General features: G+C 41.8%; 1 protein-coding gene across 30 annotated transcripts in view; it reads right to left on the bottom strand.

Moving 5' to 3' along the window:
- Positions 1-208: 208 nt before the first annotated feature.
- Positions 209-7,608, bottom strand: part of LOC126291941 (speckle-type POZ protein-like) — a 95,864-nt gene continuing 88,464 nt past the window's right edge. For all 30 annotated transcript variants that reach the window (XM_049985686.1, XM_049985673.1, XM_049985683.1 and 27 more), the window contains one exon: positions 209-520. The gene's annotated coding sequence lies outside the window, so the exon portion shown is untranslated. The remainder of the gene's footprint in view (positions 521-7,608) is intronic.

Raw genomic sequence — 7,608 nt, 5'->3', positions numbered from 1 at the left:
CTGTAGCACAGGCAGAATCTAGTTCTACACTTTGATATTTATTTGTTTGATTATTACAAAACTAAAGTTTTTCTACTTGCAAATGAGCACATAAAAGTTGAAATGAAAGTAATTAAGTGTATTACTTTCTCAAGTAAAAACTTTGAAAGGAAAAAAAAAAATCAAGAAAGAAGTAATGCTTCAACATAAATTGCAAACACATTTGAAGATCACAGTATCGAAATAGTTTTTAATATCACAAACAATACATTTATTCATACAATGTATGAAGTTACTAATGAGGAAACACATACATTTAAATACTTTAAGGAATTACATAACTTTTAGGAATATAAAAATTGGGTAACATAACTACACTACAGTAATAAGTTGTGAATCAATTTCACAAGATACATGGTATTACAAAGAAATAATAATAATCACGTTATACTGCCCTCCAAACTTCAAGCGGACTTCTCATCTTGGATCCTTGTCCGTCACCCATTACATGCACAGCAGCACAGGAACTCGTCACAGAACACTGGGGAGAGAAAAGTAATTTATTTCTGATTGTGCGACACTGCTAAATAAAGTACTAATACGGCTATTGGGTTAGCCTCACCCAAAAATTGCTTGCAGCTACACATTAACTACCCTGTCCTCAAAACGAAGGCTGGTTTGAACGTTTTAGTGCTTTGCAATGAGGTAACAAAAAAGAATGGGATAACTCCTAATACCGTGTCAGGCCTCCTTTTCCCTGGCATAGTACACAACTCAACATGACACAGATTCAACAAGTTGTTGAAAGTCCCCTGCCAAAATATTGAGCCATGCTGCCTCTATAACTGTTCCTAATTATGAAAATGTTGTCAGTACAGGTTTTTGTGCACCTCTCAATTATGTCCCGTAAATGTTTGATGGGATATGGGCGGCCAAACCATCCGCTCGAATTGTACAGAATGTTCTTCAAACCAAGCGCAAACAACTGTGGCCCGGTGACATTGGCATTGCAATTCATAACAATTCCATCGTTGTCTAGGAACACAGTCTCCTAGTAGCTGAACATAACCATTTACAATCATGGTTGGTTCAATGGGACCAGAGGATCCACTCCATTCCATGTGAACACAGTCCACACCATCACTGAGCCACCACCAGCTTTCACAATATCTTGACAACAACTTGGGTCCACGGTTTCATGGGATCTGTGCCACAATCAAACCCTATCATCAGCTCTTACAAACTGGAATCAGGACTCATCTGACCATGCCACAGTTTGCCACTTGCCTGGAATCCAACTGATATGGTTACAAGCCCACGAGAAATGCAGCATGCGATTTCATGCTGATAGCAAAGGGAATCGTTTCGGTCATCTGCTGCCATACCCCAGTAACACCAGACTTCGCCACACTGTCTTAATGGATAAATTCACTTTACTTCCCATACTGATTTCTGCGGTTATTTCACACAGTGTTGTTTGTCTGTTACAACACTATGCAAATGCAGCTGTACTCAGTCATTAAGTGAAGGCTATCAGCCAATGCGTTGTCCGTGACAAGAGATAATACCTGGAATTTGGTACTCTCGGAACAACCTTAACACTGGATCTGTGAATACTGCATTTCTTCATCATGGAATATCCCTCCAACTACCATTTTGTGTTCAAGTCTGTTAATTCCTGTCGTGCGACTACAATTACATCGGAAACCTTTTCACACGAATCACCTGATTACAAATGACAGTTCCGCCAATGCACTACCGCTTTATACCTTGTGCACAACACCACCGCCATCTGTATGTGTGTGTGTATTGCTATCTTATGACTTTTGTCACATCAATGTAACAGGCGAGGTGCTACTGAAGGTTACCACAGCTCCAAACCATGGTGCACAATTTGGCATTATTCACACAGATCCAGCACTGCAGATCTGAAGTATTTGGGGGGGGGGGGGGGCAAAAAAAAAGGGGGGGGGGGGCGAAAGTCCCCTGATCACATTGCCAGCAGACATTAAGGAAGAAATGGTGCATATCAAATATTCAAAATCAAAGAAAGAATAAGAATACATTGCGTAAGTGCACAGGCTTCAAAGGTCACAGATAAAGGTTTTTTGGCTGTAGAGCTATGTATGTCATGTTGTAAAGAGAAATTATCACAGACATTCCACCTGTGGCTGCAGTGCCCTTCCTCTGGTTCTACTGGTCATTTGCAACAAAAATAAGTCACCAAAATATCTCTCATTATAGAAAATTCTCCCCCCCCCCCCCCCCCAATGAACCATGGACCTTGTCGTTGGTGGGGAGGCTTGCATGCCTCAACGATACAGATAGCCGTACAGTAGGTGCAACCACAACGGAGGGGTATCTGTTGAGAGGCCAGACAAACGTGTGGTTCCTGAAGAGGGGCAGCAGCCTTTTCAGTAGTTGCATGGGCAACAGTCTGGATGATTGACTGATCTGGCCTTGTAACACTAACCAAAATGGCCTTGCTGTTCTGGTACTGCGAACGACTGAAAGCAAGGGGAAACTACGGCTGTAATTTTTCCTGAGGGCATGCAGCTTTACTGTATGATTAAATGATGATGGCGTCCTCTTGGGTAAGTGGTCTTTGCTTAGTTATCTAAGCCAGTCATCTGTGATATTACTATTTTTAGTCATCCTTGTCGGCATCATCTAGCATGATAAATTCACCTAATCAGTGGGAGTCAACAAAGGAGGCAGTGTATTTCTAAACAGGGACAACAATGAAATTTATAATACCATTTGTCACAGATATTTGGCTGTTTCTTCCAAATATGTTGGAATTTCTGAGGTAATGGTTAGAGTGGAACTTCACAGCACAGCTGAAATTGCTGTGAGTAAAATGAGCAGCACTGAAATTTTAACTGCCAGTGTCACCAATAGTGCAGGTGACTTCTGTATACAAGGATGGTAAACGAATGGACCCACAAAATTACAGACCAATATCTGTAACTTCAGTTTACTGTAGAGTCCTTGAACATATCCTCAGTTCGAATATAATAAATTTTCTTGAGATCAAGAAGCTTATGTTCACAAATCAGCATGGTTTTAGAAAGCATTGCTTGTGCAAAACTTAGATTGCCCTTTTCTCAGTAATGCACTATGGATGAAGGGCAACAGGCAGACTCTAGATTTCCGGAAAACACTGCAGATTGAATACGTTCACAGACATGTGAGTAGTTTGGACTTCTTAAGTAACAGAACCCAGTATGTTGTCCTCGATGGAGAGAGTTCATCAGAGACTAGAGTATTGTCAGGAGTGCCCCATGGAAGTTGACAGAACCACTGTTGTTATCTATATACATGAAGTGGCACATGGGCAGAAATCTGCAGTTGTTTGCTGATAATTATGTGGTATACGGTAAGGTGTCGAAGTTGGGTGACTGCAAGAAGATACAAGATGACTTGGATAAAATTTCTAGTTTGTGTGACGAATGGCAGCTAGCTCTAAATGTGGGAAAATGTGAGTTAATGTGGACAAGTAGGAAAAAGAAACGCACAATGTTCACATACAGCATCAGCAATATCCTTCTTGACTGACTTTGGTTTATTGGAGACTTTTAGGAAAGTGTAGTTGATCTGTGAGGGAGACCACATATGCAACACTGGTGCAACTATTCGCGAATATGCTTGAGTAACACGTCAGGTTGAAGGAAGACATCGAAGTAATTTAGAGGCGGGCAGCTTCATTTGTTCCCAGTGGGTTCGAACAACACAGTGTTATGGAGATGCTTTGGGAACTATACTGTGAATCCGTGGAGGGAAAGCAATGTTCTTTTCAAAGAGCACTATTAGGGAATTGGCGTTTGAAGCTGACTGCTGAACCATTCTACTGCCTCCAACATACACTGTGCATAAATATCATAAAGATAAGATACAAGAAATTAGGGCTCATACAGAGGCATACAGGCAGCAATTTTTCCCTTGCTCTATTTGCGAGTGGAACAGAAAATAAAACAACTTGTAGAGAAACAGTGTACCCTCCATCACGCACCACATGGTGGCTTGTGGAGTATTATGTAGATTTCAGCTGTTTCTTCTAAATATGTCGCAATTTCTGAGGTTGTGGTCATGGCAGGACCTGTGTAAACAGCTCTTTTTTCAAGTACCTATACCAATGCAAGAATGGGACAATATTTTCCTTTGCTCCTTGCTTCCAAACCCATCATCTGCCCACTGCTGTCTCACTGGCTGTGTGGAACCAATAGCTGAGGCAACCTCTTTCATTCCTATCATACCATCACGTGTTGACAACACTGCTGCACGAAACATGTAAGTACACTAATTCTCCCATCTATACTTTTACCATTTCCTGCAGAAATGTGCGCACTACTGTTGAATATTTGTCCAGCTGTAAAGTCAATGTAATTCTGACTTTAAATGAAATACAATTTGAATTAAATACAACTTTGCTTCCGCCATTTGCCGATAGGTGGCGACAACGGTAAGTAGCGATTGAAAGAAACAGATCGCAAACATCGGGCAGTTAGCTTGGATCTCGATCAAACATTAGTCGATTTATGTTTGCATCATAAAGTTGTTCTTGATTGAAAATGTCAGTTTACGAGCCTAATTCTCGTTATTTGCAAGAGGTGTTACTGTTTTGCTTTTCAATATGAAGAAAACAGTGGCTGAGTCCGATCAAATGCTCTCAAGTACATATGGTAAGGATGCTATTAGTGATAGAATGTGTTGTGAGTGGTTTCAACGCGTCAAGAACGGTGATTTTAACGGCATAGTGGTGGAAGAGCTAATGTTTTCGAAGATGCAGAATTGGAGACATTGCTGAGTGAAGACTCGCATCAAACTCAAGAAGAATTGTCACGATTAGTGAGAGTGCCACAGAAAGCCATAACTTGGGTCCCGTGTGAGCTGAAACCAAGAGACATTGAACGGTGTTTGTGTGTTTGTGAACAGTTGCTTCAGAGGCAATAACCGGGGACAAAAAATGGGTTCATTCGGTAACCCTGAACACAAAAAGTCATGGGGTATCCCAAGGATGCTACCACGTCAACGGCCAAACCGAATATTCATGGCTCCGAGCTGGTCCCACCTAATGCAGAGCATGATCTTGGTGTCGTGTACTATGAGGTGTTAAAACCAAGTGAAAAAATCACAGGTGTTCATTATCGAACACAATTAATGCATTTGAGCAGAACATTAAAAGACAAACGGGCACAATACAGCGAGAGGCACGATAAAGTGATTTTGCAGCACAACAACGCTCGACCCCACGTTGCAAAAGGGGTCAAAAAATACTTGGAAATGTTAAAATGGGAACTCCTACCCCACCTGCCGTATTCTCCAGACATTGCTCCCTCTGACTATTACCTGTTTAGATCAATGATGGATGGCCTGGCTAACCAACACTTCCAATCTCATGAAGAAGTCACCAATTGGATCGATTCGGTGATAGCTTCAAAAGATGAACAATTTTTTCGACACAGGATTTGCACACTGCCCGAAAGATGGGAGAAAGTAGTGGCCAGCGATGGAAAATACTTTGAATTATACATGTTTAACCAATTTGTTTCATTAAAGCCGCAAATGTTGGGGAAAAAAACAGCAGAAGCAAAGTTGCACACCTTGTAAATAAATAAAAAAATCCTTGTGAAATTAAGAATTAAATGTATTAATATAGCTCATTAAAACTAAGCTTGGTCAAATTAGACATTACCTGTGAATGCACTAGTGACACGCATGAATACTAGCACCAGCAATTTTGTGACACCACAACGCCTTTCTGAATCCTTCAAAACCTATCTTGATGTGACCTCATTTGTCACAGTAGATGTGTAAATATAAAATAACCCCTACACTAATCTATTATATGAATTAAAAACGTAGACCTCAGGAATAGTGGTTTAATGTGGGAATGTAAAATGATACTATATTTTCCAAACAACTAATTTAGGAAAAAACATCTTAAAATATGTTCCCTTGTCAATCTGTCATAACAAACTGAACAAGAGACACCTAAAACTCTTAACAACAATATTACGGAAAGGATATATTGCTACTCACCATATGCTGAGTTGCAAAGAGGCACAACAAAAGGACAGTGCAACAATTGAGTTTTTGGTCAAAAGGTAGTCTTTGAATCAGACAAAAAAAACACACACACACACACACACACACACACACACACACACACACACACACACACACACACACAGAGAGAGAGAGAGAGAGAGAGAGAGAGAGAGAGAGAGAGAGAGAGAGAGAGAGAGAGAGAAGCAATCTGGATTGGTGGGTGTTTTATCTTACTTTTGATACAACCACAGAAGGAGATTTTACTCATCGCCACCCTCAACTGTTTATAGTGTGGTTGGGGAAGTTCTGCGAGAGAAGGACACTAAAACACTCATAATGATTAGTGACAAGAACACACACATTTATTAACGCATATTAAACTTTCTACAAATCGGCTCAAGCAGCAAATACTGAAGTTTGACTACTATCCCAGAAGCCAAGGCTGGATGTTAAACAGTTCTTGTCCCACTAAAATGATCACTGAAGATGGGCTGGTGTGGACTTGCTAGAAGCAGACAATGCGCCGTGAGGTACAAAGGAGAAGAGGGTCTTCTCAGTATTAGAGCTGACTTTGAACTATCCACTCGGCTTTGACGCTGGCGCATATCACTTGTCTAGTGACACCGCTGCTGTGACTTATTGGTGTGGCAATCATTGGGTGGTTTGTCGACCTATTGATGCCTGTGGTGCTCCCTGGTGGGGTGTGCTGTGCTTATGACACCACTATCTTCCCCCTGTATGTCTAGCTGTGGTTGTATACGGTTGCGGTGCGATCCAATGGAGAGAAGGAGGTCGGGGTGCACATGCAGCAGATCGGCCAGGGACTGGGACTGAAGCTGTCAACAGGCACCCGTCCGTACCCCAGCATTCGCCTGAACCCTCACAGATATGCCTGGCAACCTGCACGGAGGGCGTATGCCTACGTCCAGGGCCAGAGTCTCAAACAGTGGAGGACCCCCTTGTCAGAGAGGGAGGCAAGAGGGCACAAAGGCGCTGTTCGGTCAGGGAATGTTCATCTCAAGACAATGCATGGTAGGAGGACAGCAAAAGTCCCAAGGCCTGCTCCCATGAATGAGTTCCACAGTTTACTCATCTGTGCCTTAAATGTTTGCACAAAACATTCAGCTTCACCATTTGATTGCAGGCGGAACTGCACTGTGGTCATATCTTCAATACTGTTAGTCATATAAATGTGTTCAAATTTCTATGTGGTAAACTGTGATCCATTATCAGACACTAACACTACTGGCAAGCCTTTGATACAAAAAACTGAAATAAGTACTGGCTGCCACAGAATTCACCAGAACCACAAAGAGAAAATGACTGAAGGCATCCACTACAATAAGCCACTGCATGTTACAACAAAATCAATGTGGCTGGTTTTCCACAGGGTATTTGGGCGTGCCAGTCGAAAAACATTGAGGTAGTGCAACCTGTTGCTCCATAAAAGTCCCGCAGCGTGATGTCAGATCTTCAATCTAGACATCCATACCTGAGCAAGATCAATGTTGTTGCGGAAACTGATTTGTCCTCACAATGCCTCTGTGTCGCTGACACAACAACCTTAAAACATCCTGC

This window comes from Schistocerca gregaria, chromosome 9 (assembly GCF_023897955.1).
Source record: "Schistocerca gregaria isolate iqSchGreg1 chromosome 9, iqSchGreg1.2, whole genome shotgun sequence".
Lineage (NCBI taxonomy): Eukaryota > Metazoa > Arthropoda > Insecta > Orthoptera > Acrididae > Schistocerca > Schistocerca gregaria.
The sequence above is the reverse complement of the archived record's forward strand: the minus strand, read 5'-3'. Positions and strand labels throughout refer to the sequence as shown.